Source organism: Rousettus aegyptiacus, unplaced genomic scaffold (assembly GCF_014176215.1).
Source record: "Rousettus aegyptiacus isolate mRouAeg1 unplaced genomic scaffold, mRouAeg1.p scaffold_m13_p_1, whole genome shotgun sequence".
Lineage (NCBI taxonomy): Eukaryota > Metazoa > Chordata > Mammalia > Chiroptera > Pteropodidae > Rousettus > Rousettus aegyptiacus.
Window position 1 is genome coordinate 56,540,641 of NW_023416284.1, and position 23,937 is coordinate 56,564,577.

Below are 23,937 nucleotides of genomic sequence, written 5' to 3' on the forward strand. Positions count from 1 at the left end.
TAAGTGAGATGCTTTTTTCCCATCTCCATTTCCATTTGTTTGCTTGTTTGTTGGTTTTAATCTGGAAAAAGGTATGTAACAGCACAAAACTGGTTTGGGGGTATTAGTTTTCTCATAATGAGCCAATTCAAAATAAAATAGGATTTTTTTTTCCTATTAAATGTTTATATTAATGACTTTAAAACAGTGGATAGAAATTACTTAGAGTACTAGTAATTCTTAAATATTGATTGATTAATTAGAATCTCTTTTGAAATTCTAATAAGAGCACAGACTTTTTTTCTATGAAAATGAACATACCCCTGTTTTTTAAACATATCATCTTAGATTTATAGGCTCCCTGAAGGTGATCTCTAAACTTCTGATAAAGAATTCTTGGTTTGGACAGTCATACTAGACTTCATAAAGAGAGCAGAGAGAGTGTGAGAAGATCAGTAAGTATTAGAGGTAGAAAGATTAAATGTGAGGTATGTGGAAAGTAGACAATAATAATGGTGAAACAAAATGGGTGATTGGGCTATGAGAATTTTTCTTCCTTCTCTCAGCCTCTCTAACACTTTATTGTTCCACTACTTAAGGATTCAGTAACCTTGGTAAAAATATGTGCCCTTCACAAACCATTCTTTCCTTTTCTTTCCATATTCAACTCTGAAGATTGAAACTCTGCTAGGAACTATCTGTCGGACTGGAAATGCCTCAGAGCGACATGCTGTGGTTTTCTTAGAAAGTTAGCAGAACTGTTCTCATCATTGTGAGTTAAACCTTATTTGTATGTGTCAAATAATTTAAGTTTATTCTCCCAGAAAATGCTAATTCCTTAATATGACCTCCCCCCCACCAAAGATTTTGGGCTAAAAAGGATGTAGAGAATTTTTCCATTTTTGAAAAATCTAAATTTTTCAGAAAATCAATTTAATTATCTGGAGGCTGGTATATGGATAATGACATCTCCTGTGGCCACAGCCTGGGAAATAAGAATAGTGCAGATACCTGTTCACCATCCCTATGAATATCAGCTAGAAATAAACAGAGGAAGATTACTCTACTTGCATAATGATACATCATTTACAGATATATTGTTAGATAAAAAGGCTTAGTAATTTTATAATAAAGTGAAAGCTATTTTCTCATACTCATTTCAAGAGCTAAAATACAAAACATATTTCAGGAGCTAAAATACAAAATATATTTCATTATAATATTCACATTCTAATGTACACTTTTTAAACATTTTTACATAGCTGAAATTAATATGTGGCAGTTGTAAGGAGGGTGTCATTGTTGTGTGCATGTGTGAGTTTGTTCTTGATGGCATAGCTGGAAAATGGCAACCTTTTGATATTTCAGTCAGAAACCATTGGACTATTTGTGGAAGGAGTATGAGTGAAGAATAGGTATCAGCAGTATGATAGAAGAGGCTGAAGCATTGAGGTTGATATCGTATAATGTGGTATCAATGGCTCTGAGATGAAATGTCATTCAGGAAAGGAAGATACCACATGTGCAAAAGTTTTTCTAAGCTACTATTAAATATATTTTGTTTTTATTTTCCTTATAATTTATGAACAAGAATGATGCTTGATAAAAACCCACGTGTTAATGAGCCTGGGAGAATTCTTTTATGAAGCACAAAATAAAAATTCTAAGTAGTAAGAAAGCATTGTGTCCTAGTTTAGTTGCCAGAATTTTGTTTGATTTCCTAGTGCTGCATATTATAATTAATGGCAACTTGACCTGATGAGACATCGCCGTTTAAAACATACATGTTGGGGAAATAGTTTTCTCAAAACGGAAAATTACAGATAATGGAATTCAAAGCAAATTCAAGAAATTAGTTTTAATCTGTGAGTGCCTAAATCAACCAGGAGACATGAGGTCCAAGAAAAGAGTGGAGAATAGTAGATGTTACTATGAATCCAAAAATCTAGGGAATAGATTTGTTTTTGATGCTGACCAGCTACGTGATCTTGGGCAAATCATTTTGATTCTCTGGATCTCAGTTTCCTAAACTAATAAAATGAAGAGTTTGTCACAGATAATCTCCAATGTACGTTTTAGATCTTGGATTTTGTATGTTAAAAAAAAAATGCAGTACATAAAATGTTAAGTGTACTCACTATTTATTGTTTTATCAAAATAAAATTTTGCCTGATGAGTAAATGATCTTGCTTACATTTTAGCTTAATCTGAACCAAGATTCTTTTTGCTGAACTCTCTTCCACTCCTATTCATGTACGGAAAACACGTGGTCGGTCTCTTTTTAACAATAACATGGAATGAAAAACTGTAATGAAGAGATCCATGCTTTTCTCTTTTCCAGAGAAAATAAATTATTTTTCCTACAAAGAATAAACTTGCAATTCTGTAACAACTTCTGTGATATTAGCTCACAATTGGGTTTTGGGCTGCCCACAACCATTCACCCTTGCAAACTGTGCTCTGATTTCTTTTTGAAGAATGATTGCATTCACTTCTACAGTCTTGCTAAGGGTGTGAATTAAGGTCTCTGTACTTCCTTAGGCAAGAAGTGAGCATTTTTCTTAGACCAAACTCATCACTCTTTTTTTTTTTTTTTTTTTTCGGTGTATGTGTGGGGGAGCACTCAGAATTGAGAGTCAAGTGTTACAAGAATACAGAGGACTTTTGTTGTTTACCTTCCCCTGTGCAGTGTTCCGAAGAGATAGTCAAGGTTGTCTTATGTCCTTGACAACCAAAGCTAGCTGGTTCCTAACCAGTTGCTGAGCTGACTTGAAGCCTGGCTTGAATATACTTTGCCATTGTGAGCTCCCCAAGATGGCTCTAATAGATTTTCTTTCTATTTAACCAGAATGGGTTTCTGATGCTTAAAATCAAGGAAGTTTAACAGATACAAGGATAGAATTTATGTGGGAGATCCTGGACTCTAGTATTAAACCTAAGCACCCAGCCCTCCCAGTGTCTTGAATGAACTGTGGAGAATATAAATGGACACTTTCAGAATTCTGATGTCTCACCACATGTCACATGAAAAGGGCTCAAACTTCTTGACTATTGTCAAATACATATAATATAAAATTGAAACATCTCTACATACTGTTTTTACTTTTCCTTTGGATTTCCCAAAGCATATCAGTCTCTATGACAGGCTTTGGTTTAGACACAAATCACATCTCCAAATACAATTTCAAAATGCAATCTTTACATTATCCTTCTGCCTATAATTACAAGTAATTGTGTTGTTTCCTTGACTGATTGCTAAATGTAATATACAAAAAAATATTCGAGAAGAAAGCCATAAAAGTCTGTTTTACTCTAGTTGGATATCCCTTCACAGAAGAAGAGAAAACAAACTTTTTTTTCTGGTATGTGTGTGTGTGTTGCGATAGTTTCATTAACATTTTGTTAAAATTTTCACAAGCCAAACCTCTGTTCATTTGGAAACCTATTATCCTGCTTCTACTACTCCAGATATTAGAAACCATTGATTATTTAAGTGAAAAGAAACACAGAAGCAAAAGACAGAAAACTCTTAAAGAAAACAACTCATGGTTCTCCAAGTTATTTCTCTTGGAAATATACTTTTGAGGATTAAAGATGACTTTTCATGTTGTCCTCACTTTTTACCTTGCTCCTTTCAAATGGCTTTCTCTTCTGCCACCTGAGGTTCACAAGAGATATCACTGCATATGTCTTGGGTGCCAGTTAATAGTTTGAGCTCTAGAATCACATCTTTTGTGTGTGAATACTACTATATCCACAAATAATGTGACCTTGGGCAAATTAATATCTCAAAACTTTACTTTCTCCATCTATAAAATAGAGTCAGCCAGAATACAACCCCATCTTATTATTGTAAGCCTCATATGAGGTAAATGATATAACATACTTAGCATAGCACCTGGTATCGTATTAGATCTTTGACGCTTCTTATTTGTTATGGCTTTTTTTTTTTTTTATGTTAAGCACTGGACAGATGCAAAAATATAATGAAGACAGTTTTGAATTAATCATATAGTGTGGAGTTTGGATAGATTGCAGAGGACAGGATGTGAGGCAACAAGACTAAGGAGTTACTTTTGGGTGGAAAGTAATACAAAAAGGACAAATTAAAAGAAGATTAATAATAGAAAGAGCTTGCTGATGATCAAATGAGGGTATCAAAGTGATTGAGTCAGGAGTGGTATGGGGAAGTCAGGAAAGGGAATAGATTTAGGAAGAAAAGGAAACAATTTGTTAAGTGCAAGAGAGACATCCAAACAGCAATGTCCAGCCATAAGGAGGGGAAGTCAGGTTGAAGCTTGTGAAGAGAACTGAAATCTTTGGTAGGATTTTTGTGTGAATAAACAGCATATCATCTTTTCTTTTTCTATGGAATGCATCAGAAAGTTGTGAGAACACAGTGGCTTTTGGAAAACACATTGCCTTGTGGAACTTCAGTTTCCACCCTCAGTAAACCTGACGTTAATTGATTGCTGTGGGTACCTCCCAAATGCAACTGGATATGCAAGGTGTGAATTTAAGAATTAGCTGTATTGAAGTGAGAGTTAAAGAATGAAAGTATATATCATTATTATTTACCCAATTTCTTTAAAAATTTTTAACTTTTGTTTTATACATTTGAAATGTTTATGATACTATTGAGAAAATGGAGACTGTTGGGAAAAGTACATTCAAAAGTCAGAAAACCTTTCTCTCTACACTGCTCCCAGATCTGATGCAGGGTACATAGCTATAATCAAAGAATATAACAAACAATAAATGCATAGTCTACCTGCTAGCTTAAGGGTTATGACACTTGTAATAATATAGAAAATAAAATTAACTTCAAAGGAAAAATATACAGAGGGACTATTTGTCTGTACCAGAAACTGAAATCATAGTGTAAAATATATGTCATGAAACCTTTAGAATTTAGATATGTGTGTGTAAACCATTCTCAATGAAATACAAGTATGATGATTAAGCATATAAATTTGAATTGCAAGTACAGACTCCAATTGTGCTCACCTAATTGTCTTTTATATATGCAATTTACTGATTTGCATGCTCAAATAGACAGGCTCAATTATTATCTGGATGTCACTTAAATGTCCATAGTTTGTAACTTTAAAGTTGTTCAAAATAAAAAGGTTAAATCTCTAGGAGGCATGCCACTTTATGTATTTTACCCTGTTTACATTTTAATGAACAAATGCCCACAGCTTATTTCTCAAGCTTATTTTGCCTTCGATTCTATAAATTTAAATGTGTTACTTTTTAAGGTACTAATAAGAAAATTTATTTTACTGACAATAGGTGTGTTGATTCATAGTAAGTCATTATATTTGGATTTGTTTCACAGGCCATGGAGTTTGAAATAACTATTGAACTCAACTATACTTTAATAGTGTATTTTGGTTTTTGATATTTTAATTTAATTTAGAGAATTATATTTCTCTGTAGTGGCACTACTGAAACTTTGAAGAATACTTTTATGTTAAAGATTAGATTTGAAAAATTTATATCCCTCCCCCAATTTTCATCATCAAATATTTATTTTGATATTTGATATATTTTTTGATTCTGGGATCACACAGGGCCTAATGCATGATTCCTGGTAGAAACTTTTGGTTCAAGAGATGTATGTTGGAATGGACTTATGATTAGTTGTATGAACAAATAAAAAATATCTAGAAATATGTGTAAATCATAGTATTCATTTTAGAAGTTCATACAAGAAGAACTTCCCTATTTTTTTTTTCCTTTAGCTGTGCCCACTTGAAGTATTTTTGGGGAAGTTATTTATACCTTCCTCACATAGATATTGACAGCTTGGTGATCAAGCTCAGTCCTCGACACAGAACTTTGTGTTCAAATACCAGATATGCTAATTACTAGCTAGGGGACATTGAGAACATTTCGTAATCTGTGTAAACTTTAAATTTTTAATTAAAAAAATTATAAAACAGCAATTCCATGATGAATGTCTAGCATTCATGATATAATGCACATAAAGCACTTAAATATAGCAAGCACGTGTTTGCTATTTTTATTATTTATGGAGTTGCCATTTCTTTCTATATGTGTCAGTGCTTTATCAGAGTTTTCATGGCCCAGCCAATTGGTACTTTTTTATTCAAAGGCAAATCTATTATAGGGCTCTTTTTACAGCTCTTAGTGGGAAACTTTCAGAATTTTTTAAAGGAAAACTTAAAAAATATTTTAGAAATATTTGTTTTGAAAATACTCATGCACACACACTTGAAAGTCTAAGTGCTACACTAATTGTCCATTCTCAGAATATTTATCAGGTGCTTTCCATAAAATACATATTTTAAATATTACAATAATCTGTAAGGTGGGCATTATAATTATTCTCATTTTACTGATGAGAAAATTGAGATTTATTGAGGTCAAATATCTTTCCCAAGGTCAGAGAGGTGAATTTTGTACATTCTGAAATATATATGTGTATAAAGTCTAAATTTTTTATTCTCTTACATGAATTTGCTTTTTTATAGTTGCATTTAAAAAAGAAGCACAACTAATTTTAATTTAAAAAAAAAACACTAAGAATGGCAATTATGCACTCCCTGTTTCTGACAACTTTAGGTTAGGTGTATTTATTGACCCTGAATATTGTGAAATGCAAGTCAAATGACGTACACGTGAAAAAAAATTCTTCATCAATTTTGAGAATATAAACATTCCTTTTAAGAGGAAGAAACACCTTTTCCAAAATTTAACTACTTCCTTTAAGTCACATTGGATTTTTCTTCTTTAGTTTTCTTTATTCACTCACTGAAATGTTATTAGGTTGAATATCACTCAAATAAATAAATAAGCCGATTTCTTTCCATTAACTCGCCAACATGTAAAAAGGCTAGGAGATTGATTTACCTTCAGCAATCAATTTAGAGGTAATGCTTCTAGATGTTGTGCAGCTTTTGTTTCTTCTAGTCTCTTTGTCAAGCTAATAATTTCTTTTTTTATTTTCCTGACCTTGAAATTCCTTCAAAGTGAGCTTCAGTGACATGAACTAGATACATTTTTATTATTCATTTGTTTTAGCAAGAATATTATTTATAAAAAAGAAAAATAGAAGATATGATGACAAGAAATTGCTCACATTTTTGTTAGACTCTGCTTTATATGACATTTAGAAAAATGGAGAAAATACAGAAAAGTCAATAGTAAAAGTCTCTTTGATTATCCAAAGAGTAATATATACATATACTATAGCATATATATATACACACACATATTATACCTATACTATATGATATAATATAATATTATATATATATATATATAAAATCAGAGGTATTATATGGAGAGAAAAAGATAGAGAAGGAAGGAGAGAATAAATAAAATGAAGAACTATGTCCTAGAAGCTGGATTTTGTAGAAGTGCCTCTGCTTTTATTACTATGTGTTGAGCACCTTAACCAAAAACTCTGCATGGATTACAAACGGACTACTTCAGCAATATAATATCACATAGCTCTTTCATTTGATATGTAAGTTAAAAAAAGTCTTATTTATTGGAGTAATGTTGTTGCAGCCATACCACAGATGTTGTAAGACTCAGTCAAAAGATGGCATCTTTTAAAATTTGAAACCATCAACTCTGCCAATGTACTCATTACTATTAACAAGATTGAAGCATAACAATATCCAGCTCAGCAGGCACTTATGTATTGTTGTTATTAAAAATGTCTAGCACTGCAGAAAAAAATGACATGAAAATACTGATAATAAAACAACGACTCACTGGGAACCTACTATGTGCCAGGATTTTACGTCGTCCTTCTAAATACAACTCTGTAACAAAGAAGTTATTTCAGAAGCAAAGAAAAGGAGACTTAAAGAATTTAATCCATTTTTTAAATAATTTTTTTTATTACTTGAGAATAAGCTCCCAAATGAGGACATGAAGGTCTTGCTGTTTGGTTTAACAGACTTTGCTTTCTTGTGCTTTATACTTCACTGATGCACCTAAATTGTGTATGTATATATACATATATATATAATTGTATATAAAAATCATATATAATCACATATATATAATCATATCCATATTTGTGTGTGTGTGTGTATACACCTATATCTATACATTTTTGTCTCTATATTTTTATCTAGCTCTGGATCTTCATCTGGGAATTCATGATATTTTAACATGTAAAATAACCTAAAAAATTAGAGTATGATATGAAAGAGTAAAGTATACTCTGAGTAGAATATGAAAAGTAGTTAAGAAGGGAAATGAAAGAGATTATTGTTTGCATTTACCAGAAAAAATAATGTTACTTTGGATTTAGTCTTATGAAAAAATGTGGAGCCATTTGCAAACAGAAGAGAGACAGAAAAGAATAGAAGATGTATTTTTGGAATACTTGGTAAATTTTAAACTTGGGAGAGAGCCGATTTTTATTACTACATGTAATCCTCTTATTATCCCCACTTTACAGATAAGGACATTTATACTCCAGAGACATGAATTAACTAACCCACAACCCAGAGCAGGACTTGAATCAAGGTCTATAGGGGATCAAATGCTATGTGCTCAGAGAAACAATGCTTTGTGAAAGTTGGTCTTTGGAAGCAATATTCAGTAAATTGGAAGGGTGAAGAGACAGGAAAGGAGGGGAATTTTCGAGAGTTTAATAAAGTAAATCAAGAGCTGAAAAGAGGCCCTAACTAAGGGCTTGACATTATCATTAGAGGGAAAGAATAACATATGAATTTATTTCTCCTGAGCATGAGCGGTTCTTAGTCTCTGAAATGCTTACTGTTTTCCAGAAGTTCAAAAGTCACCTCAGATCTTTCATTCATTTGATGAGTACATTTATTTAACATAAACTTAGAAGTACTTACAAGTGCTCGTAGACTAGGCTGTCACATAGTTTGAGTTTAGAAATAAACGATGTGGGTATCAGAATTTACTGAATGGGTAATAGGCCAAGGTAACAGAACAGAACAGAATGGTGAGATTAGGTTAGGAATTTCTCACCATGCTGAATTATGTTCTGGGTAGAGAGATGGAGTGCCTAGTATTTTTAAATGAATTCACATGTACTGATTAAATGGAGTTATACTGGAGAGTTAAACGGAGTTATTTTGAGAGTGTTCAGAAATGAGATTGCTGAGCAATTTTCAGTAATTTTATTGTTAAGGAATTCTGGAGACTATAAGTCGGCAAACTGGAGATAAGCAAATATCATTCTGAGTTTTGAAAAAAGGAAGAAATATTTTGCAAACTAGAGAGCGGCAGACTTCATTGATCTCTGGCAAAACTAGAATGAACTAGAGGATGGTGGTTTCACATTTCTATAAGAGGAAGTGATGGTCATTAAGACCCCAGATGGACTCACTAAGATCAAAACATGTGAGAATAATGCATTTCATTTTTAAATGGCATTGATTTTCTGGTACAACAGACCAAGGTGGTGACATTTCTATAGGCATTTCATTCATCTAGTTGCATAATTATTTTACATCTGCTCTGACTAGAGATCTGCAAAATCCCATCTCCATTCTTTCCTCTCACTTGACCTTATTTCTTTTTTTTTTCCACAGAGAAAATAAAAGCTATCAGAGGGAGCTTTCGTGTGCTTGCCCTGCCAGAACTCCCCCTCCTTTCGTACCCATGCTTATACGGTCTGTCTTTCCCCCCTTTACTAGGACATATATCCTACTCCACTGTAAGTCCAGCTCCTTCTCCTGTGCTCTGCACCCCTTTCCCTCTTGATTATTTAAGGCCAGCCCACCAGGAATGCCTCTTTCTCTGATAGAAAGTTCTTTTCTATTAGATCGTACCTGTCAACATAGAAGTGTGTATATCCTACCTGTCAATACACAGGTTATAGTATTTCTCATTTTAAAAAGCAAATAAAATTAAAAAAAAAAAAGATATTTTTGTCTGTGAATCTAATTCCAGTGATTACTTCATTATTCTCTTTAGACCAAACTCCTTGAAAAAGTTGCTTGTATTTGCTGTGTCTTATTCTCCTCTCCATGTTTTCTAGTGAATCCACGTTTTTCAAGCTTTGGTAGCCATGTTCCAGTGAAATTACTCTTGTTAGTATTATCAATACTGATAACGAGAGATTTTGATTTAATTGGTCTAGGAGGGGGCCTAGGCCCTGTAATTTTTTGTAAGTTGTCCAACTGATTATAAAATATGACCCGGGCCGAGAACTAGCCCAGACCTTGCAAGGAAGGATCAGATAGATCCCTTTGGGGGCTTACTCTATCATAGTGCTGGATACCTCTGAGGCTCTAAGATATCTAGTTAACGTCTCTCTTTAGCAGTTGTGTTGATAAAATAGGGAGATTATTTTGAATTATTTTTTTTGTAAGAGTTACTGCAAAGTCCCCATAAATAAAAAGATTGCAATGCATTTTAAAATAAGATTATGATTTACAAAAAATTGATTCATTCATGAATTTTCTGAAACATAGTTTTACCATTAGGCCAGGTACATATTTATTTCTCAGTCTTTGCGATGATTGTATACCTTTATAAACTAATAATCAGAAGGAATATGGAACATAAGCAAACACTTATAATAACTTTATTTTGTCTCATGTGAAATATCTTCTCTCAAGCAATTTAAAGTATTTCATATCTTTGTAGGACAATACTTGACATGTATTTTTTGAATTGAAATATTTGCTCATACTAATAAAAATTCATACATGCCCTTAAGATGAGGGTTCTTTTGCTTGTGTGCACAAAAACCTTTTAGAAGTTAAGCATTGTGTATTGAAAATATAATAATGGGCAAATTTTCTATCTATCTATCGCTGGGTCTGTCATCTACTTCTATAGTGCCTATCACCCTATCATCTATTTGCTATGTATTTTCTCAAAATATACAGCTTGTACTTTTCTCTATGTTTATGGAGCATAATGATTTTTGATGTTTATTTGTTCCTATTCCTCTTTTGAGAAGGATCAAGATAAGAGTGTACAGTAATAGAAAAAATGAGAAATAGTTGACTTTTCAACACACAAACTTTGAAGATCGAATCAGCAGTTAAATAATCTGAGAAGTTTTATGGGCACCACAGGAGTGAGAAGAGATTAGAACTGGTGCTGGACTAGAGTTTAAGTCCCAGGTTGACCATTCATTAGTCTTGCTTCCTTGGATGAGTCTATTTGTTTCAAGCCTCAATTTCTTCAACTCTTAAAGTTTAACTTTTAGTTTACTCCAAAATGCTTGAGAATATACAAAGATTTTTATAACTATACCTGGGAAAATAGCAATTTATTCTTTCATAAATTTTATTGTTTAATAAAATAATGGGAATGATGTTGTATTAGCTATGAATAAACCCAGTTTTAGTGAGTGCTAAAATAAATTAATTTGGTAATTTCTCTTTATGAAAATTGTCAGAGAAATTAGATATGTCTTTGATCATAAACATTAGAGTCAAAAGAACAATAAACACAATTTCAGTTTTATTCATTTCCTTTCAGAAACTGAAGACGAAATTGGAATTGTTCCAAAAGACCCTAGTAAACAGAGGGAAAACTTTGGAAGGTTGAATCGGAGCCAGAATATACTAGGATTTGGGTTTAGGACAGATGTAAAGGAATCCAAAAAAATATCTCAAGGAGATACATTTAGGTCTGGAAACAAGGCCAAGTTGTTTTAGTTGAAATTGTCAGGATTAGAAAATTAATTTGCATCAATATTAATCTGTATGAGTGGCTAATCGGGATATTACAGAAAGAGCACTTTCACTAATGACACTTTCTCCCCACCCCCTACAGTGTTAATACCCGTGGTCGCTTCAAATGGAAAAAAATAAATTCAAATTAAGTCGATGTTATTGTTAATATAGTAAAATAAAGTTTGTACTTAAAAAAAATAGTCATTTTGTTCTTGAGGATAAATAAAATAGAAACAATCCTACTTTTTAATGTAAGTTTAGAAAATATATAAGTTGTAACAAAGGCACTCAAAACAATTGAAAGGAAATAATAATCAGTGGGGTCAGAATACTATTAAACTAGGTCTTGATGTCTGATTTTTAATTGGCACAATGGAAATAAATAGATTGGTGAGATTGGCCATGCCATGACAGCTCTGGAAAAGCCATCCTCTGTTCCTACAATGAAAAATGATTCTAATTATTCAGGTTGACTTTGTTACATGTTTCTGGTCAGATTAGTTTAGAGTAATTTTGTATTCAGAATAACATGTTTTGAACCTTGCAAAGTCTGGTCAGTTGACTAGTAATGTCAATATTATGTAAAAAAAATTAAATTGTTACCGATATCAGAGAATTGTAGATAGATAAAATAATACCCTTGAATGACCTCTCAGCTGATATGTAACTTGATTTAATAAGAATTAAAAATTTAATTCCCTCGATTTTTTAGGAAAAAAATAGAAAATCATGAATAAACAAGATCTTAAACAACCACAGAAAACATCTCTGATTTTAATATCTTAGGATATTGGGATATTCTGTCAGAACTCTAGTACCAATGAATAGCAGAATTGCCACTTTTTAGATTTTTTTTTTATATTTTAAGGTTTTAGCTTAATATTATAGTATTTATAATAATGTTAGTAACATATTTCACAGAAGAGTTATTTTTAGTGGAATGTAGCCTGTTTTATAGAACTAACTGAAAACCTCAGTCACTTAGTCAATAAATATTTGCTGAGTGCCTAAATGGTGAAGTGCTTTGTTAGATGTTTTTTTTTTTTTTCTACTCTTTCTAGTATTACCTTCACTAAGTATAAAATTTATATTTTATTCTTCATTACTCAGCCATTAAATGTGTTTTTGGTTTTATGCTAGCCTTAAAAATAAATATTTGGGGAGATTTTTTTTCAAGATATGTTTTTATTTTTAACTTGTATTTTGAACAATGTATGGGATCATCAGTTTAGTTTAAGATTCTCTTGAATTCTCTTAGACTCACGTTTTCCATTGACTTCATATGCAGCATTGCTCATATGGAAATAGACCTGTGAGGGCTCTGCAAAGGTCACCTGGAAGCTTGATTAACCCCAATCTCCCTTCCATAATAATGTTATAGTTCAATATTCTGTCATTTGTAAAGATATCCATTAGCAACTGAAAAAGAAATAAAATGAGAGTAAAAAAAAAAAGAAATTTGGAGCAAAACAAGGCCCATAAATTTGATTGCCTCATATAGGTAATACCATGTCATTGGCAGTGCCGATATTTTATAATCCTGCAGCTAGAAAATAAGAATGAATAAAAATACAAAATTCCCAGGCTGGGCAGAACTATAGCAAATCCAGTAATATAGTATAGTTCAAGGCGCTTAAGACCTTGACTGCATTGAGATTTGTAGTAACACAGATGTGGCTTTTAATTCTGGGTTTACCACTTATTTCTGTGATCTTGGGCAAGCTACTTAACTTCTGTAAACCACAGAAAATTTTGGTAAAATGGAATGATAATTTCTACCTCATATTATAATTATTGAAGATTAAATGAATGACCTTGGTCTATTTATCTTTCTCTGTCACAGTTTTCTCAACTGAAAAAAAAAAAAAGAGGATAATAATATTATCTATTCCTTAAGATTGCTGTAAAGTCTAAATATCAAAATGTACATGAAGTTCTCAGGGCACTTCCTGTCTCATATTGAGCACAAACTAATTGTTGGCTATTATTAATGTTATACAACACATACTATTTAATATAGTTAAAACATTTGGGGGTTTGTATGCATTTGTGTGTATATGTGTATTTGTGTGTGTATGTTAGGGCTTAAAACTGTGAAGTACTTATATCAGACAAAATAATACCAGCATTCTGCATTCCACAGATTTGTCTTTACTAATTTTAATAATATATCTGATAACTATGTTTGGTAATACTACATTTAGTCATAGGGATAATAGTGTCAGGTATAAATGGCACAATTAAAAACACTACAGGAGCTAAGTTGCTCAGAAAGTTGCAATGCAAATGCTCTTTCCTAGAAGCCTTGCAAATGCACAATGAGAAAGAATGAGGGTATCTTATTTTATCTCCTGGCAAGAATCTATGCACATCAAACATGCTACGTAACTGCACATGGGTAGCTTCTGCTGAGACTCCCTGCCTCATCATGTAGGCCTTCTAGAGACAAAATTGATGAGCATTGACTTTATTTTTAAACCGTCAATACATTATAAGTCTAAGTTAAAAGTAGATGCCTGCCACGTGGTTTTTAGAGATATTTTGGAATATGTCTAGTTTAAAAGTGTTAATATTAACATATACTTAGAGCTGTTCATAAATCCTTGTGATATAAAATTCCTATTACATCCAAAAATGTTTCAAAATGACATTTATTCAGTTTATTCCAAGATTATGAAATTAATTCAGTCATTCATTAATTTATTCAGCACTATAACACATTAATCACTACACTAGGCATTGAGATACAAAGAACGATTACAATTCCCTAACCTCATGGGGCTGACAGTCTAATAAGGGGTAAAAGGAAGTAGAAGAAATTTTAAATAATAGGCATTATGTTAGATTTGTATAGAGAGATTCTGAGGACAGAAGAGAGGTTTTTAATTAAGACCAGGGTGACTATCACCAAAGGCTTTCTAAGTGTTGAACCTTTAGGTCTTGGCCTGAGTAAGCTAGTGATGCATATGTTGAACAATGTGATATGGGTAGGTGGTGGGAGAAGCTTGGGGTGTATTTCAGGCAGAGGGAACAGCTTGTGTGAAGGGACAAAGGTGAGAAATAGCATGAAGTCTGGGGACTAGCAAGTATTCCGTGTGGATGGAGCACAGGGATCCAGATATTTACAGAGACAGTCCAGTGCCCTCTCCCAGCCAGGTTGAAACTGGATGCTAGGCTAGGTGGGAGGGCAGTCAGTGTCAGTGGAGACAGGGCCAGGAGTAGGGCCTAGAATGTCCCTTGCTCATGGGCTAGAGTGTGCAGCAGAGCATAAGGGGATTGTTAAAGAGACCACACTTTGGAGGAAATGAGAAATTGAAAGCCTGCAGATTTGACATCTAAGGAGGCAACCAGGCAGCGCTCAGGTTGGAGGCAGGGACTGAAGGAAACCGGGAACTCAGATGAAAGCAGAGGCTCAAAGCTGCGACCTGGGTGTGATGTGGAGCTTGCAGGAATTTCCTGAGCAGCCGGAACATAGCTGCAGCAGATTTTTATAGGGCACTTGCAGCCTTCTGAATTGGTGGGGAGGGAACTATTAAGGGCACTGATCTGGCTCAGGCGGAGGGCTTCAAACTAAACTGACGAGCTTGAACTGTATCCTGAAGGCTTTGGGGAGTCATTGCAGGGGTTTAAGCAGGGCAATGGCATGATCGAATTTGTGTTTTAAAAAGATCTTGTTGGCAGCTGTGTACGAACGAATTGAAGTTGGTGAGTCTGAAGGTGTGGAGATCAGCTAGGAAGGTTTGCACATATGAGAGATGATAGGAGTCCGACACTGTTACGGAAATGGACAAGGTAGGAGACATTCTGGGGAGACGTGGCAGAGGGAACAGAGAAGACTGGTCAAGAGTAAGAGGAGAGGAAGAAGCAAAGAGCCTAGGAATCACCTAATGTATCTGAAGTGGGTATGTGGATAGCCATTTCTGTCATTCCCTGGAACAGGGAGCCCCACAGAGGAGAAAAACTGATTTCAAGTGTGAAAGTGTTGAATTTTGGAGTTCTGCTGAAAAGCTAGATGAAGACAACCTAAAAGGAGTAGTGCATGGAGGTCAAAAACTTAGAAAAAATATCTGGGTTAGGATAAAGATTTGGGGTTCATTAATATTTAGATAATAATTGAAATTGAGGGATTCAAATAAACTGTATAGAGTGAAAAGAGGAGAGAGCCCTGGATAGACACTGGCATTTAGAAAAGACTGGAGGAAAAGGATTCATGAAATTGAGAAATAATGAGGGAGAAGAAAAACAAAGAGACAATGGTTATAGGTAAACCATAGAGGAAATAATTTCAAGACCAAAGAAAAGCTGTAAAAGGGTCAACATGAAGAGTAATTCCACAATAAATGTAAAGGGTAAGATGATAATTGTACTAACTTTACCAGACACTTTAGATTTAATCCTCGTAACAAACCTACGGGTTGGATGCTGTTATTATCTCCCTATTGCAGATGAAGCTGGTGAGGCACAGAGAGGTTACATCATCTGCCCCACATTACAAAGCAAAACAAACATTCAAATCCACATGCTTGGACTCCTGAGTTCAGATACATATCAATCAACTTTCTTAGTGCCAAAGAGCTAAAAATCCTAAAAGTAGAGCTAAATTACAGTGAGCTGAGGAAGGATAGGGGAAATTAGGAATCAGAAACAGTGAGTGAATACTTCTGTCAAAGAATTTTTATAAAGTAAACTGAAGAGGTGAAGAGGTCCTGGATAGAGAGGGGAGGTGGGATTGAAGGGAGGCTTTTATTTTTTTCCTGAAAAATTTGAAGTGATTTATACATTGAGTTAATAGGGAGGGTAAAAGTGTGGACAAATGTGGATAAGTGATGAAGTGAGTCCTTGCAGGCATCAGAAGGGGTTAGATTAAAAAATATAAGTACAGACAATAATAGTGAACAAATATTTGTTGAATAAAATACATACTATGTACTTGGCCCTAATAGGTGATGGGGATGTGAAAATGTATAATATATGATAATTGCCCTCAAAGAGCTCAAAATTGAGTTGGAGGCAGACGTTTATAACACCATAACATGTGCTGTTATGAAAGAGGCTGCTGATGCACTGACTTCAAGAGGATGAGAGTGAGAAGTTTTGGAATGAAAGCTTATCTCCCAAGCCCTTAGCCTGTGATTTTATGTTCCAGTCATACTGGCCTCTTTTTAATTCCTGAACATGCCAACGGCCGGGATTCACATACCTGGTCTCTTCTTGTTCTCAAGGCTCACTTGGATTACCACTTCTTCAGAGAGTCCTTCTCTCACCACTTTATCTAAAGTTCCTCTTCCCCACACTATTGTCTCTCACATCACCCCATTTACTCCCTTCCTGGCCATTTTCTCAGAATGTCTTGCTTATTTATGCATTTGTTTATTGTGTTTCTTCTAGATGTACACTCCATGAAGGAAGAGACTGCCTTGTTCACCGTTGTCTCCCCAGTGCTTAAACTACACCTGGCACATAGGAGATGGTCAATATACTTTTAAATAAATGAATGAAAAGAAGAAATAATCTTTGGACAGAGTCACTGTGGGTGGTCATTAACTGTAGATGAGGTGGAGTAGGTCATTTTAGGTAAGAGGGAAAGTAGTGTGACGTCATAGAAACATGAGTCAGGATGGCATATTTAAGCAACAATTACAGTAACTCGTAATGTTGTTACCATCCCATAAAATAGCTTAGTGGCAGGGTTTAAGGGAAGGGGTTAGCAATAGAATGGGGGCATTTGGGCCATATAAGGAAAGGCGTTACATGCCAAGTTAAAGATTCTGTCGACAATGGAGAGTTCATTAAAAAACTGAATACTATGGAAATTAGATCTTAAAAATCAATTTCATATAAATTTAGCTATTGACATTTATGCCTAAATTCTGAGTAATTAGAAAATCTTCTGTTTATTAAGTTCTATCTTGATGTAATTATGATCACACAATTCAAACTATTGACCTAAATCCTTCATCAAAAATTAAAGTTTTGTGAAAAATCAAGGATTTCTGTTTAGTGTGCATCCCATGTCCTCTTATGATCACTGCCTAGTAATTCAGTAGCCAAAGAATAAAGGGCTTTGTCATTATATAAAGACATCAATATTCATTAAAATAGTTGGGTTGATCTTTGTAGGTATGGTAATGGAAATCTGCAAACTTGTTTAACCAAAGATCAAACAACCTAATTAAATGTTAGTCATGAATAATAATAACCACTTTTTTTTTTTTTTTGGTAAGAAATAGCAAATGGTAGAAATGCAGCACACACACACACACAAAAAGCAAGCAACATTCACTGAGGAAACCAGCCTTTGTTTTTATTAATTACTAGATTAGAAAAATGACATTTACAGAGGAAAATAACAGATCATTTAATGGAATTGCCATAGGACTTTTGAACCTCTAGAGAATTGAAGAAGTGAACTAAATGGTCAAAACTAATATTGGGAGACAGCACAGTAACACTTGCTAACATTTTTGCTAATTTGACAAGTAGAGCAACAGAATGAAAGCAAGGAAGGGACTGTAATGAGCAAAAATATTATATTTATATCACCTTTTGTTGCTTTAGTCATGAGGTTATTTTATTGCCTTGATGGGAATCTGGTAGACTAGATATCACTGGACATATGTAGAGAAACAAAAAATTTACCCCTTAAATTTAGTCACTTACTTAGAATAATATATCACTTTATGAAAATAACTTTATAATTTGCATAATTACTAATGAAAATAAAATCGAGAGTATTGTCTTTTCAACTTTCTAACACATTTATGTATTTATCTTAATTCTATTATTAGGTATATATCTACCTTAATTTTTTGCATTTGCTTGGAAGCATATAGCTTTTAAAACCTGTGTACTTATCCCAGATTACTTACTAAACTGTAGGCATCTACTTGTTTTGAGCTAAAGGCCATTGATATCTTGGGATATCTTTCCTTTATTAAGCACAGTTGATAAAACTAGACCATTATCTCCTACATATGTCTTTTCATGTCACAATAAAGTTTAAGGAAATTTCTCACAGCCATTGCTCCCTGAAGAACACTCGAAGACAAACCCTTATAGATAAAGATGGTTGAATTTTCAGCTTCTATTCCTGGGAGAAGGGTTATTTATGCCTCTATTTCAGGAGTTGGCCAACTATGGCCCTTGGACTAAATCTGGTCTGCTGTGTTTTTGTAAATAAAGTTTTATTGGATCATGATCACATCCCTTCATTTACATATCAATCATGGCTATTTCATGCTACAAAGGTAGAATCCAGATAGTTTCTACAGAGACCATGTAGGCTGCAAAGCTTAAAGAAGTTTCTATCTGGCCCTTTACAGAAACAGTTTACTGACCCGTGACCTAGTGTAAGGTTTCCCTAAATATTTCCATATGACAGTTAAAGAGGCTTTAATAGGTGGGATTTGTTAAAGGTCAAATAGTGAGGGAAACACTTTGTTAATCAATTTAATTTTTTCCTTACTGCAGGATCTTTTAAACTGATTATTGTGCTAATGCACATTAGAGGAAAATATTACATTAGTATTTTGTAAGTAATACCCTTGAACATTTATAAATAATAGCATTCATAAGTAACAAGTAATAATAATTTAGACGTAATAAAATTACTTATATCTCTTTCTTGAGGATTGCGTATGGAGTTAGTGACCTGTGAAATACACTTTAGGAAAAGCTCAAATACATGTTTCTTTCCTGATTTTCTATTTCTAATTCTCTTTACTGCTTGAGAGGACAATCGATGTCCTCTTTTCTACATAGTTTAGACATTTTAAGAGTTATTTAACTTAATATAATGTGCACTTCCTCTTACTATTTCACCATGATCTCAGTATGGATTATTTTGATATCTGACTGCATTTTAAAAAGAGACTTTTCTTTTTCTTTCCTTTGAACAATTTTAAACTTAACTCGAACATAGTGTATTGGACAGTTATGTAAATATATGATTTTTTTCCCCCCAGACTACCACACTTGGAAAATATTCAAAAGCAAGCTGTGTAAATTAGCTGCTCTTTAGAAATTAAGTGTGCATCTAGCATTTCTTCACAGTGGACAGTCTGAGTTGCCAACTTATATTTTGTTATATAGAAGTAATTATTTATGAAAAAGAAAATATACATGGATGACATGTTCAACATAATAGTATGATTTTTTCCCCTTAAGTGTAAGGTTTTATCCTCAAATCTCATCTTTCTTATTCTTCGCAATTCCTGGATTATTTACCAAAACCCGTGATATTATTACCTGTTTTCTGGTAACCATATCGGTCTATTCAGCCTAAACTCTTACCCTGAGGCACATGTTCAACTATCTACTGACCATCTCTTCCTGGAGTGCCACAGAATCTCAAACCCCTCACAATTTACACACCTCAATCATCAATCATCTTTTCCTTCTTATCTGTACATCCTCCTCCATTTGCCTATCTGAAGTTGAGACTCATACTCTTCCCACTTTTGCTGCCACAGTTCAGGTTTTTAGTTTTGTGTGTGTGTGTGTGAGGAGGCAGGGGATAGGACTATAACATTGGTAGCTTAAAATTTCAGAGTCTATCCTCTTCCTGTCTTTGTAGTAATCATTCTATAACATATTTTCATTCTTTTCAAAACAAAGAGCCCTTTCATGGCTCTCCAGTACCTACAGGTAAAGTCCAATATCTTTGCCACATTATGTAAAGTCCACGGTGATCAATGAATGGCATTTCTAAGAGTGTGCAGAGGTAATCTTGGGCATTGGTCCTGGCTTAAATATCTAAACCCTGAAAAGAGATTGTTTGAGCTCAAATCTTGGCTCCATTATTTATTAGATATTTGACTTTGGATAAGTTACTTCATTTTTAACTTCCTTAATTTCCTCATCTATAAAATTGGGTTGATAATAACACCTTTCTTAACTAGAGATTTATTAAAACTAAATCTTGTAATTTGTGGAAAGCTCTTTAAAAAGAGCTTGGCAAAGCATCACTGCTCAGCAAATCTTATATACTATTAATAGTATTAATTAATATTAGCATTATCTTCTCATGAAACTTTATGTATTCTATTATTTATCCAATTTTTACATGTAATAAGCACCTGGAGGACTATATATACTAGTGGTGCATAGCATATGTTTGGACATTAGAAAGGTCTGGATTCACATCTTTACCTCTTATACTTAATACATCATGTTTAAAATAAGCAGAATATTATCTCATTCATAGAGCTCTGTGAGAATTAAATGTGATAATATACATCAAGTAATTATTACAGTATTTAATGAATATAATAAATATCCCCAAATAGTACTATTATTATCTGTTCTATATCATGGTGCTTTGCACGTATAAGTATTTAATAACTGCTAAGTAATTCGCAAGATTCTAATTCAAAGAAAACTAGTTTAGTTTGAGAAGACTTAGAGGTGTTGTGTCTTTGTGGCCTAATAGCAGTAATCTGTGGGACCTACAGGATCCAATACGAGACCATTATGAAATTCAACCTGTTAAAATGAGGTCCAGATATTAAAATAAAGAGTAATTGGATACATATTTTTATTGGCTAAGTCTAGTTTGGTCTCTACCTTTGAGCTACTGGTCTAAAAATTTGCTATTTAATTTGCTCAACTTCCTCATCTTATTTGAATGTTTTGATTGAAAATTGTAATTTTCAATTTACAATTAAATTAAATAAAAGTATGTTGAAAATCCGAGTTTTACTTAATTTTTGAATTAAGCTTGACATTGTAGTTAATAGACTTATCAATTTATTTGTACAAGTTATTTATTAATGCGTTTCACAAACTGGACCATAATATCTATGTATTATGTGCTTGGTACCCAGTAGGTTTTCACTAATATTTGTGGAATAAATGAATTTCAATTACCTCTTATAACCCTTTTAATTTACCTAAATAAGGCAGAGGTTTAAAATTCATCCTAGAAAGGTAAATGTTTCTGTATATGTAGATTTGATTTTGTGACCATTCTAAATCAGGGATTGGCAAACTATAACCTGCAGGAAGAATCCAGTGTGTTGCCTGTTTTTGTAAGGCTTGTGAGTTACAAATTGGTTTCATGTTTTCAAATGTTTGAAAAAAATAAAAACAGGAATAATATTTCATGTGAAAATTGTAGAAAATTAAGATTTTAGTATCCATAAATAATTATCTTGGAACACAGACACATTCATTCATTTCTATATTAGTTATGAGTGATTTTGCCCTAAATGACAGTTGCATAGTTGCAACTAAAACTGTTTGGCATATAAAACCTAAAATGTTCACTATTTGTCTCTTTACAGAAAAAAAAAATCAACATCTGCTTTAAATAAAATAAATAAAAAGAGACAATACGTAGTTCAACTTGCTTTTGATTCTCAAAGAATTAAGATAAATGACCACATGCATATTTTATCCTCTATTTAACTATAAATTGTATTTAGATAATTTACTATCAATCATGATTATAAAGTTATAAGCTATACAGTTCATTTAAACCAAATCTTCCTGTGAGAAAATGAACCAGTATTGATAAAATACATGCATTGCTTTATGTCGAATTAAGTAGTTTTTATTTTGGAGTTTTGTGTTCTTACTTGCTTTCATTTACATGTGCTTTAAATTACTCATATCTGTGTATAACTATTCTTTTGAGGGTAAAGCATTTAAAGCCTAAGTCCTAAATTCAGACTTTTTGGAGGTATAATTATTCACTAATTTCAGAAATATTCTGTTCTTTTGTTTTGAATCCATACCTACTTTTCTCTATTTCAGCTCTCAAGCTTTAGGTCAATACTTGCCACAATTTGAAAAAGAAAAAAAAAAAAACTCTTGATACTAGTAATAATAACACGTTATATTTTGATAGTATGTTGTATTCTTTTTATTTTCAAAGACTTTCATATGCATCACAGAAACTAGATTTATATGAACTTAGTCTGTAAGTTCATTTAAACTGAACTTGGTCCAAAACCTCATAAGTTAGGCCATGATATGTTTCATTCTTGGAATTGGTATTCTGGTAGGTATAATACAGGTAAAGATATTTTTATTTCTGCTTTATTTCACTTAATTAATTACTTCACTAATATCAATTGCATTAATATCAATAACTGTTGACATGGATAAATAGATGAACGTCTCTTCTCTAATTTTAGTAGTCGAAAGTACCATTCATAATTGGAATTAGATTTTAAAAAACTTTTGTAAAGGAATTCATCAAATAAAATATGGTCACTTTTCCATTTTTGTGTAGAGTAGGTAGACACATATTAGCTATGATTAAATTTGCCATAAAAGCTTTTGGTAGTTCCGGTCATTTGCAATTTCTCATTTGCTCTTTATCTTTCATAACTCCTTCCACCATATTTTTTTCTCCCTAACAGGAACTATGTTGAACTGGGTACAAGTTAAAATTCTCTAACAAAGATAATACCAAACAATAGTTTAAAATGAAAATTGTCTTTCTTTGGACAGTCCAGAGTTTTGTGATCCAAAGCTGGTAGTAAGATGCTCCCATCCTCAACACATAGCTGCCATTTCTGAGTTCACAGTGTTTCCTCTAGTAGTTGTAATTTCCCAGTTGAAGAGAACAAAGAAACTGGGAGCACAGGATCAATTTCTTTTTAAAGAGAAAGTCTCAAATTGGTTTATTTATCACTTTTGCTCTCATCCAATTACTTAGAACCTAGGATAATGGTCATATTAACTGCAGATTATGTTATCTATACCTGAGAAGATGTTTGCCAAGCTTAACTCAGTCCTATTGTCAAAAACGGAGAGGGAGGATAATAATCGATAACTAATAATCTTTGTTATCAGAAGTGGTGCTGTTTTATGTGTCTATACTGATTGATCAATATAAATGAATATACTAAGAGAAAAGCTGTATATATATATAAATTTGCTCATATTGACTTCGTTTTCTGATACCAATATTTCTATGACAATGCACACAAACCACTGAGTGTCCCTAAGCACTATTTCTATAAGCTGTTATATGACCATTTCTTAACTTTAAACCACTTTTTATGAAATTGATTTGAATAGAGTGCCCCTCAGACTATGACTTTAAGGTCCATGACTGTAGGCCAGCCCCTGTGCACCTACAGATACACAAGAGGAAACTTGAAGATTCCAGTTTATTAGGGAAAAATAGAAATTCTCAGAGTAATAAAAACAAAAACAAAACAAACACATGCATGTATTTGAGAGAGAGAGAGAGGGAGAGAGAGAGAGAGAGAGAGAGAGAGAGAGAGAGAGAGAGAGAGAGAGAGTACATAATCCTTAATAATATATTGCTATATTAAATGTAGCA